Genomic DNA, 12,649 nt, shown 5'->3' with positions numbered 1-12,649 from the left:
AGAACCATCTCCAGAGATGAAGCCTCCTACCCAGCAACATGAAACAACAAAGATAATATCCAAATAATGATACTGTATCGCTGGTCTCCATAGAGAACCATATCCAAGATGAAGCCTCCCACCAAGCAACATGAAACAACAAAGATAATATCCAAAGAATGATACTGTATCGCAGGTCTCCATAGAGAACATATTGACAATACTGAAGATGAAAATTAAGATGAGCCGTAGTCCAGCAATCGCCTCGTTTTAGATTAAATCTGCTGGAGTCACCATTTACACAAGCACACGCAACGTAACATGCAAGCCAAGGGGGCCCATTGTATAATTTCTACGAACGAAGAAACCGGAAGTGTGATTGTTTTGTTCTGAAGAAGGTGTTATGGCGGCGCCAGTGGAGGGAATTTCAAAATTGAGCAGATCCTGCTAAATAGAGTTAATCTAACCTCATGTATTAACAGTGAAAACTACAAGAAATGCGTGAGCTGTCATTCAGGGCGCTTCCTCATAACAGTAAGCGGAGAATAAACGACATGATTGAATTTGCATAGCTTTAGTTAACGTTAGCTAGCTAATTAGCCAAGAAAACCCTATAACGTTAGCTGGCTAGTAGTACAACAAGTAAAGTTAGCTGGCTAACTGACTGGTGAACTTTCTAGCATGTCTGCTGTCGTCGTTAGCTAGCTACCTGGCGGTGTGCTGAAAGCTCCCACTGAATGGAATCTAGCCAGAGATCTAACGTTAGCTAGATAACGTCACACGTCATATCTGGTTGGAAATGTAAAGTTAACGTTATTCAACCTACACTACAGATCCAACAATGGTAAGGGACTGGGTTCGGCATAGGACTCAAAATATGTTCAGTTTGCTCCATCAGAAAGGTTAGGTTAGGGAGTGTTCGGCAGAATAATGTGAGAGTGATAATGTAACTGCCATTCAGAACCATACAAAATATTCTGGGCATTGACTGCCTTTGCCTTGTATCTTACCTACATCAGTAACAGAGCCTTCACCCAAAGATAAAGACCCAGACTGGTGACCTAAGATGACCAGAGTAGGTCCCCTGCAGCAGCGTCTTCTAGCAGGGTGCAATGACCCAGACATCCGACTGGTCCCAATGCCTGCCCCGGTGCCCCTGGTCCCCGCTAGCCTCCTGCGGTGCCCGGAATTGGACCTGTCTCTCCCCCTCAGCCCAGACCCGCCACGGCCCAACCCAGCTAGCCTGCTGAGAGGACGCAGCCGCCGGCAGGTCAGTCTGACACATACACACACACACACACACACACACTGACGGATAGTCACAGATGGTGCTTTTCTCAGTTGTCAAGACAGCCGTAGAAATGAGAGATCTGTGTGTGTTGGTCTGTGTTTTTGGAGAGACATCACTGAAGTGTGTGCCCCTGACTCTACAGGTGCGATTTGCCTCCGAGGAGCCTGTGGTTGTCACAGTGATAGCAGAGCCTAGCAAAGACCCTCCACCTTGGCAATGCCCTGGACACTCCAGCAGTTACTCAAAGGGGAAAAGACTCCATGGTAACTAACCCTCCTGGACTAGAGTCTGATGTACTCATGTTCCCCTGCACAAGAGTTGCATGCATCAACCAATGGTTGTGTGCCACGTCATGGACTGTGCCGTCGCACCAGATTGCTATAACGTGATGTGGTTAGGCTGATACATAAAAATACCTATCCAGGTGTTATAAGATCTGGCATGAGTCAGCAATGTCTGAGCAGAGGACTGGTCAATATCTCTTCCTGTATTCCTCACATAGGTGGAGAACTGCGTTGGAGGGCAAGGTCAGAAACCAATGAGGAGGCTCCTGTGAGGAGAGGGGTGGCAGCCTCCCTGAAGGGCGGAGTTAAATACTACTCTGGCTCTGACGGCTGAGCTAGATAACGTGGCAGGGGCAGAGTTTAACTCCCAGAAGGCTGTGCAGGAGCAACTGCAGAAGTCAGACAGAACCAAGAACAGCATCAGCGCCCGGGCTACAGAAACACACATGGGTAGCACACAGAAACACACACATGCAGACATAAACATACACACAGAAACACACACATGCAGACATAAACACAGAAACACACACATGCCGACATGCACATAACACACACACACAGAACACACACATGCAGACATAAACACACACACATACACAGAAACACACACATGCAGACATAAACACACACCACAAAACTAACTAAGTGTATGTCCTGTCTTTGTCTATAGGGTGAACGTCCCTCCATCCCAGCACCTCTACAGGGCATTGGTCAGTGTGAATGTGGAGGAGGAGGAGCTTATCAGCCAGGCTCTGCGTGACAGGCTTCAGCTGGTCTCACCCACATGCAGCCATGGCAACAAGGCAAGTCCCTCTCACTGACCCCATCTGATTACATTTACGTGTGTGTGTGTGTGTAAGTAATATGTAAATAAAAGTGTGTAGTAGAGCCAAATCACTCATGACCTGCAACTGGTCCATAACTGGATTTGTAATCCGTGTGTGTGTGAGCAAAAGAGGACAGTCCTGACCTGCAGGTTTTCTTCAGGGGGGATCTGCTGAGAGAGAAGCCCCTCCTACCAGGGGAGGAGATTACCATACCACGCCCCCAGCCCATCCCACGCCCCGCAGACACAACCTTCGACCTCTACCACAGACACACATGCTGGGAGGCTGGAACCTGACACACACACACTTACTCTGAACCTCTAGACTGAAAGGCCCTGTCCCAAAACTTAAGAAGAGCATTATCCCTTCTTTCCCTCCCTACCTCCGTCATTCTCAGATATAAATATTGTATTTTAAACTAATTGAAGATATTAAAGGAATGAACCTGTATCATGTTGTTGAGCGATCTTTACTGCTTGCGTGTGTGCTTGAGCCTTCGTTTGTGCTTGCTTGCATGCGTGTACAAGTTGTGGGCATTGGAGAGCGAGGGAGGAGGTAGTGGTGGTAGAGGGATGAAGAGGTGAGGGAGAGATTGTCCAGGGATCGAAGACGGCTGCGAGGTGAGTACAGAGCTTCAATTCACACTGCTGGGTGTGTACTGTTTGTAACGGGGGTATAGAGAGCAATAGTAATGGTGTCTCTTGTAGACACTAACGGAAGCTAACTCTGCCATGGCTTGTTGGCCAAAGCCAATGGGGACATGTATGGGTTTGAGGATAAATGCCGAAGCATTTATGTAATCAAAACAAGCACAAAGGCATTATCAAATCAAAGTTTGCTTGTCACGTGCGCCGAATACAACAGGTGTAAACCTTACAGTGAAATGCTTACTTACCGGCCCTAACCAACAGTGCCATTTTTAAGTAAAAAATAGGTATTAGGTGAACAATAGATAAGTAAAGCATTCCATTTTTTAACTCAACAACATGGAATTCTATGTAGCCCACATCATCCTCCTAGATATGTTTAATTTCCCCCCCAATAAACTGAACGAACCAGAGGTAGTTTTATACTCCTAGATATTGTTTTACATCTCCCTATCTCTCCTGTGTTGTTTTACATCTCCTAGATGTGTTGTTTTACATCTCCTAGATGTGTTGTGTTTTTTACATCTCCTAGATGTGTTGTTTTACATCTCCTAGATGTGTTGTTTTTACATCTCCTAGATGTGTTGTTTTACATGTGTTTTACATCTCCTAGATGTGTTGATGTTTTACATCTCCTAGATGTGTTGTTTTACATCTCCTAGATGTGTTGTTTTTATCTCTAGATGTGTGTTTTTACATCTCCTAGATGTGATGTGTTTTACATGTTGTTTTTACTCCTAGATGTGTTGTTTTACATCTCCTAGATGTGTTGTGTTTTACATCTCCTAGATGTGTTGTGTTTTACATCTCCTAGATGTGTTGTGATGTTTTATCTCCTAGATGTGTTGTTTTACATCTCCCTAGATGTGTTGTTTTAGACATCTTTACCTCCTAGATGTGTTGTTTTACATCACCTAGATGTGTTGTTTTACATCTCCTAGATGTGTTGTTTTACATCTCCTAGATGTGTTGTTTTACATCTCCTAGATGTGTTGTTTTACATCTTTTGTTGTTTTACATCTCCTAGATGTGTTGTTTTTTACATCTCCTAGATGTGTTGTTTTTACATCTCCTAGATGTGTTGTTTTTACATCTCCTAGATGTGTTGTTTTACATCTCCTAGATGTGTTGTGTTTTACATCTCCTAGATGTGTTGTGTTTTACATCTCCTAGATGTGTTGTGTTTTACATCTCTAGATGTGTTGTTTTTACATCTCCTAGATGTGTTGTGTTTTACATCTCCTAGATGTGTTTTACATCTCATAGTGTTTGTTTTACATCTCCTAGATGTGTTTTTGTCTCCTAGATTTTGTTTTACATCACCTAGATTGTTGTTTTACATCTCCTAGATGTGTTGTTTTACATCTCCTAGATGTGTTGTTTTACATCTCATCTCCTAGATGTGTTGTTTTACATCTCCTAGATGTGTTGTTTTTACATCTCCTAGATGTGTTGTTTTACATCTCCTAGATGTGTTGTTTTACTCCTATCTCCTAGATGTGTTGTTTTTACATCTCCTAGATGTGTTGTGTTTTACATCTCCTAGATGTGTTGTTTTTACATCTCCTAGATGTGTTGTTTTACATCTCCTAGATGTGTTGTGTTTTACATCTCCTAGATGTGTTGTTTTACATCTCCTAGATGTGTTGTGTTTTACATCTCCTAGATGTGTTGTGTTTTACATCTCCTAGATGTGTTGTGTTTTACATCTCCTAGATGTGTTGTGTTTTACATCTCCTAGATGTGTTGTGTTTTTACATCTCCTAGATGTGTTGTGTTTTACATCTCATAGATGTGTTGTGTTTTACATCTCATGTTGTGTTTTTACATCTCATAGATGTGTTGTGTTTTACATCTCATAGATGTGTTGTGTTTTACATCTCCTAGATGTGTTGTGTTTTTTTACATCTCATAGATGTGTTGTGTTTTTCTCCTAGATGTGTTGTGTTTTACATCTCAGATAGATGTGTTGTGTTTTTACATCTCATAGATGTGTTGTGTTTTACATCTCATAGATGTGTTGTGTTTTACATCTCATAGATGTGTTGTGTTTTACATCTCCTAGATGTGTTGTGTTTTACATCTCCTAGATGTGTTGTTTTTTACATCTCCTAGATGTGTTGTTTTACATCTCCTAGATGTGTTGTTTTACATCTCCTAGATGTGTTGTTTTACATCTCCTAGATGTGTTGTTTTACATCTCCTAGATGTGTTGTTTTACATCTCCTAGATGTGTTGTTTTACATCTCCTAGATGTGTTGTTTTACATCTCCTAGATGTGTTGTTTTACATCTCCTAGATGTGTTGTTTTACATCTCCTAGATGTGTTGTGTTTTACATCTCCTAGATGTGTTGTGTTTTACATCTCCTAGATGTGTTGTGTTTTACATCTCCTAGATGTGTTGTGTTTTACATCTCCTAGATGTGTTGTGTTTTACATCTCCTAGATGTGTTGTGTTTTACATCTCATAGATGTGTTGTGTTTTACATCTCATCATCTCCTAGATGTGTTGTGTTTTACATCTCCTAGATGTGTTGTGTTTTACATCTCCTAGATGTGTTGTTTTACATCTCCTAGATGTGTTGTTTTACATCTCCTAGATGTGTTGTTTTACATCTCCTAGATGTGTTGTTTTACATCTCCTAGATGTGTTGTTTTTACATCTCCTAGATGTGTTGTGTTTTACATCTCCTAGATGTGTTGTGTTTTACATCTCCTAGATGTGTTGTGTTTTACATCTCCTAGATGTGTTGTGTTTTACATCTCCTAGATGTGTTGTGTTTTACATCTCATAGATGTGTTGTGTTTTATATCTCCTAGATGTGTTGTTTTATATCTCCTAGATGTGTTGTTTTACATCTCCTAGATGTGTTGTGTTTTACATCTCCTAGATGTGTTGTTTTACATCACCTAGATGTGTTGTTTTACATCTCCTAGATGTGTTGTTTTATATCTCATCTCTAGATGTGTTGTTTTACATCTCCTAGATGTGTTGTTTTACATCTCCTAGATGTGTTGTTTTACATCTCCTAGATGTGTTGTTTTTACATCTCCTAGATGTGTTGTTTTTACATCTCCTAGATGTGTTGTGTTTTACATCTCCTAGATGTGTTGTGTTTTACATCTCCTAGATGTGTTGTGTTTTACATCTCACCATCTCCTAGATGTGTTGTTTTTACATCTCCTAGATGTTTGTGTTTTACATCTCCTAGATGTGTTGTGTTTTACATCTCCTAGATGTGTTGTGTTTTACATCTCATAGATGTGTTGTGTTTTACATCTCCTAGATGTGTTGTGTTTTATCTCCTAGATGTGTTGTGTTTTACATCTCCTGTGTTGTGTTTTAGATGTGTTGTTTTACATCTCCTAGATGTGTTGTGTTTTACATCTCCTAGATGTTGTTTTACATCTCCTAGATGTGTTGTGTTTGTACATCTCCTAGATGTGTTGTTTTACATCTCCTAGATGTGTTGTTTTACATCTCTAGATGTGTTGTTTTACATCTCCTAGATGTGTTGTTTTACATCTCCTAGATGTGTTGTTTTACATCTCCTAGATGTGTTGTTTTTACATCTCCTAGATGTGTTGTGTTTTACATCTCAGATAGACGTGTTGTGTTTTACATCTCATAGATGTGTTGTGTTTTACATCTCATAGATGTGTTGTGTTTTACATCTCATAGATGTGTTGTGTTTTACATCTCATAGATGTGTTGTGTTTTACATCTCATAGAGTGTTGTGTTTACATCTCATAGATGTGTTGTGTTTTACATCTCATAGATGTGTTGTGTTTTACATCTCCTAGATGTGTTGTTTTACATCACCTAGATGTGTTGTTTTACATCACCTAGATGTGTTGTTTTATATCTCCTAGATGTGTTGTTTTACATCACCTAGATGTGTTGTTTTACATCACCTAGATGTGTTGTTTTATATCTCCTAGATGTGTTGTTTTACATCTCCTAGATGTGTTGTGTTTTACATCTCCTAGATGTGTTGTGTTTTACATCTCCTAGATGTGTTGTGTTTTACATCTCCTAGATGTGTTGTGTTTTACATCTCCTAGATGTGTTGTGTTTTACATCTCCTAGATGTGTTGTGTTTTACATCTCCTAGATGTGTTGTGTTTTACATCTCCTAGATGTGTTGTGTTTTACATCTCCTAGATGTGTTGTGTTTTACATCTCCTAGATGTGTTGTGTTTTACATCTCCTAGATGTGTTGTTTTACATCTCCTAGATGTGTTGTTTTATATCTCCTAGATGTGTTGTTTTACAACTCCTAGATGTGTTGTTTTACAACTCCTAGATGTGTTGTTTTACATCTCCTAGATGTGTTGTTTTACATCACCTAGATGTGTTGTTTTACATCTCCTAGATGTGTTGTTTTTACATCTCCTAGATGTGTTGTTTTACATCTCCTAGATGTGTTGTTTTCCTACATCATCTCCTAGATAGATGTGTTGTTTTTACATCTCCTAGATGTGTTGTTTTTACATCTCCTAGATGTGTTGTTTTACATCTCCTAGATGTGTTGTTTTTTTACATCTCCTAGATGTGTTGTTTACATCTCCTAGATGTGTTGTTTTACATCTCCTAGATGTGTTGTGTTTTACATCTCCTAGATGTGTTGTGTTTTACATCTCCTAGATGTGTTGTTTTACATCTCCTAGATGTGTTGTTTTACATCTCCTAGATGTGTTGTGTTTACATCATCTCCTAGATGTGTTGTGTTTTACATCTCCTAGATGTGTTTTTTACATCTCATAGATGTGTTGTGTTTTACATCTCCTAGATGTGTTGTGTTTTACATCTCCTAGATGTGTTGTGTTTTACATCTCTCTAGATGTGTTGTGTTTTACATCTCCTAGATGTGTTGTGTTTTACATCTCATAGATGTGTTGTTTTACATCTCCTAGATGTGTTGTGTTTTACATCTCATAGATGTGTTGTGTTTTACATCATAGATGTGTTGTGTTTTACTCTCTAGATGTGTTGTGTTTTACATCTCATAGATGTGTTGTGTTTTACATCTCCTAGATGTGTTGTGTTTTCTCACATCTCATAGATGTGTTGTGTTTTACATCTCCTAGATGTGTTGTGTTTTACATCTCCTAGATGTGTTGTGTTTTACATCTCATAGATGTGTTTTACATCTCATAGATGTGTTTTACATCTCATAGATGTGTTGTGTTTTACATCTCATAGATGTGTTGTGTTTTACATCTCATCGATGTGTTGTGTTTTACATCTCATAGATGTGTTGTGTTTTACATCTCATAGACGTGTTGTGTTTTACATCTCATAGATGTGTTGTGTTTTACATCTCATAGATGTGTTGTGTTTACATCTCATAGATCTGTTGTGTTTTACATCTCATAGATGTGTTGTGTTTTACATCTCCTTGATGTGTTGTGTTTTACATCTCCTTGATGTGTTGTTTTACATCTCATAGATGTGTTGTGTTTTACGTCTCCTAGATGTGTTGTGTTTTACATCTCCTCGATGTGTTGTGTTTTACATCTCATAGATGTGTTGTGTTTTACATCTCATAGATGTGTTGTGTTTTACATCTCATAGATGTGTTGTGTTTTGTGTTTTACATCTCCTAGAGACGTGTTGTTTTACATCCTAGATGTGTTGTGTTTTACATCTCCTAGATGTGTTGTTTTACATCTCCTAGATGTGTTGTTTTTTACATCTCCTAGATGTGTTGTTTTACATCACCTAGATGTGTTGTTTTTACATCTCCTAGATGTGTTGTTTTACATCTCCTAGATGTGTTGTGTTTTACATCTCCTAGATGTGTTGTGTTTTACATCTCCTAGATGTGTTGTGTTTTACATCTCAGATGTGTTGTGTTTTAGATGTGTTGTGTTTTACATCTATCTCCTAGATGTGTTGTTTTATATCTCCTAGATGTGTTGTTTTACATCTCATAGATGTGTTGTGTTTTTTGTGTTTACATCTCCTAGATGTGTTGTGTTTTACATCTAGATGTGTTGTTTTTACATCTAGATGTGTTGTGTTTTACATCTCCTAGATGTGTTGTTTTACATCACCTAGATGTGTTGTTTTACATCACCTCAGATGTGTTGTTTTTACATCTCCTAGATGTGTTGTTTTACATCTCACCTAGATGTGTTGTTTTACATCTCCTAGATGTGTTGTTTTACATCTCCTAGATGTGTTGTGTTTTACATCTCCTAGATGTGTTGTGTTTTACATCTCCTAGATGTGTTGTGTTTTACATCTCCTAGATGTGTTGTGTTTTACATCTCCTAGATGTGTTGTGTTTTACATCTCCTAGATGTGTTGTTTTTACATCTCCTAGATGTGTTGTTTTACATCTCCTAGATGTGTTGTGTTTTACATCATCTCATAGATGTGTTGTGTTTTACATCTCATAGATGTGTTGTGTTTTATATCTCCTAGATGTGTTGTTTTATATCTCCTAGATGTGTTGTTTTACATCTCCTAGATGTGTTGTGTTTTACATCTCCTAGATGTGTTGTTTTACATCTCCTAGATGTGTTGTGTTTTACATCTCCTAGATGTGTTGTTTTACATCACCTAGATGTGTTGTTTTACATCACCTAGATGTGTTGTGTTTTACATCTCCTAGATGTGTTGTTTTACATCTCCTAGATGTGTTGTGTTTTACATCTCCTAGATGTGTTGTTTTACATCTCCTAGATGTGTTGTGTTTTACATCTCATCTCATAGAGACATCTCATAGACGTGTTTGTGTTTTACATCTCATAGATGTTGTGTTTTACATCTCATAGACGTGTTGTGTTTTACATCTCATAGACGTGTTGTGTTTTACATCTCATAGACGTGTTGTGTTTTACATCTCATAGACGTGTTGTGTTTTACATCTCATAGACGTGTTGTTTTATATCTCCTAGATGTGTTGTTTTACATCACCTAGATGTGTTGTTTTATATCTCCTAGATGTGTTGTTTTACATCACCTAGATGTGTTGTTTTACATCACCTAGATGTGTTGTTTTATATCTCCTAGATGTGTTGTTTTACATCTCCTAGATGTGTTGTGTTTTACATCTCCTAGATGTGTTGTGTTTTACATCTCCTAGATGTGTTGTGTTTTACATCTCCTAGATGTGTTGTGTTTTACATCTCATGTGTTGTTTTACATCTCTAGATGTGTTGTGTTTTACATCTCATAGATGTGTTGTGTTTTACATCTCCTAGATGTGTTGTTTTATCTCCTATCTCTCTAGATGTGTTGTTTTACATCTCCTAGATGTGTTGTGTTTTACATCTCCTAGATGTGTTGTTTTTTACATCACCTAGATGTGTTGTTTTACATCACCTAGATGTGTTGTTTTACATCTCCTAGATGTGTTGTTTTACATCTCCTAGATGTGTTGTTTTACATCTCCTAGATGTGTTGTTTTACATCACCTAGATGTGTTGTTTTACATCTCCTAGATGTGTTGTTTTACATCACCTAGATGTGTTGTTTTACATCTCCTAGATGTGTTGTGTTTTACATCTCCTAGATGTGTTGTGTTTTACATCTCCTAGATGTGTTGTGTTTTACATCTCCTAGATGTGTTGTTTTACATCTCCTAGATGTGTTGTTTTACATCTCCTAGATGTGTTGTTTTACATCTCCTAGATGTGTTGTTTTACATCTCCTAGATGTGTTGTTTTACAACTCCTAGATGTGTTGTTTTACAACTCCTAGATGTGTTGTTTTACATCTCCTTGTGTTGTGTTTTAGATGTGTTGTGTTTTACATCTCCTAGATGTGTTGTTTTACATCTCATAGATGTGTTGTGTTTTACATCTCATAGATGTGTTGTGTTTTACATCTCATAGACGTGTTGTGTTTTTTACATCTCATAGATGTGTTGTGTTTTACATCTCATAGATGTGTTGTGTTTTACATCTCATAGATGTGTTGTGTTTTACATCTCATAGATGTGTTGTGTTTTACATCTCATAGATGTGTTGTGTTTTACATCTCATAGATGTGTTGTGTTTTACATCTCATAGATGTGTTGTGTTTTACATCTCATAGATGTGTTGTGTTTTACATCTCATAGACGTGTTGTGTTTTACATCTCATAGATGTGTTGTGTGTTTTACATCTCATAGATGTGTTGTGTTTTACATCTCATAGACGTGTTTTGTTTTACATCTCCTAGATGTGTTGTGTTTACATCTCCTAGACGTGTTGTGTTTTATCATCTCATAGATGTGTTGTGTTTTACATCTCATAGATGTGTTTTTTTTACATCTCATAGATGTGTTGTGTTTACATCTCATAGATGTGTTGTGTTTTACATCTCCTCGATGTGTTGTGTTTTGTTTTACATCTCATAGATGTGTTGTGTTTTACATCTCATAGATGTGTTGTGTTTTACATCTCATAGATGTGTTGTGTTTTACATCTCATAGATGTGTTGTGTTTTACATCTCCTAGATGTGTTGTGTTTTACATCTCCTAGATGTGTTGTGTTTTACATCTCCTAGATGTGTTGTGTTTTACATCTCCTAGATGTGTTGTGTTTTACATCTCCTAGATGTGTTGTGTTTTACATCTCATAGATGTGTTGTGTTTTACATCTCATAGATGTGTTGTGTTTTACATCTCCTAGATGTGTTGTGTTTTACATCTCCTAGATGTGTTGTGTTTTACATCTCCTAGATGTGTTGTGTTTTACATCTCCTAGATGTGTTGTTTTACATCTCCTAGATGTGTTGTTTTACATCTCCTAGATGTGTTGTTTTACATCTCCTAGATGTGTTGTTTTACATCTCCTAGATGTGTTGTGTTTTACATCTCCTCGATGTGTTGTGTTTTACATCTCCTAGATGTGTTGTGTTTTACATCTCATAGATGTGTTGTGTTTTACATCTCATAGATGTGTTGTGTTTTACATCTCATAGATGTGTTGTGTTTTACATCTCATAGATGTGTTGTGTTTTACATCTCATAGATGTGTTGTGTTTTACATCTCATAGACGTGTTGTGTTTTATTTTATCTCCTAGATGTGTTGTTTTACATCTCCTAGATGTGTTGTTTTACATCACCTAGATGTGTTGTTTTACATCTCCTAGATGTGTTGTTTTATATCTCCTAGATGTGTTGTTTTTGTTTTACATCTCCTAGATGTGTTGTTTTACATCACCTAGATGTGTTGTTTTACATCTCTAGATGTGTTGTTTTACTCCTAGATGTGTTGTGTTTTACATCTCCTAGATGTGTTGTTTTACATCTCCTAGATGTGTTGTGTTTTACATCTCCTAGATGTGTTGTGTTTTACATCTCCTAGATGTGTTGTGTTTTACATCTCCTAGATGTGTTGTTTTACATCTCCTAGATGTGTTGTGTTTTACATCTCCTAGATGTGTTGTGTTTTTTACATCTCCTAGATGTGTTGTGTTTTACATCTCCTAGATGTGTTGTTTTACATCTCCTAGATGTGTTGTTTTACATCTCCTAGATGTGTTGTTTTACATCTCCTAGATGTGTTGTTTTACATCTCCTAGATGTGTTGTTTTACATCTCCTAGATGTGTTGTTTTACATCTCCTAGATGTGTTGTTTTACATCTCCTAGATGTGTTGTGTTTTACATCTC

General features: G+C 37.7%; 1 pseudogene; it reads left to right on the top strand.

Annotated features, from left to right (window-relative positions):
* Window positions 1-333: 333 nt before the first annotated feature.
* On the top strand, window positions 334-2,680 carry LOC118367926 (protein phosphatase 1 regulatory subunit 35-like; annotated as a pseudogene).
* Window positions 2,681-12,649: the final 9,969 nt, after the last annotated feature.

This window comes from Oncorhynchus keta, chromosome 34 (assembly GCF_023373465.1).
Source record: "Oncorhynchus keta strain PuntledgeMale-10-30-2019 chromosome 34, Oket_V2, whole genome shotgun sequence".
Lineage (NCBI taxonomy): Eukaryota > Metazoa > Chordata > Actinopteri > Salmoniformes > Salmonidae > Oncorhynchus > Oncorhynchus keta.
This window is presented reverse-complemented; position numbering and strand designations above follow the sequence as displayed.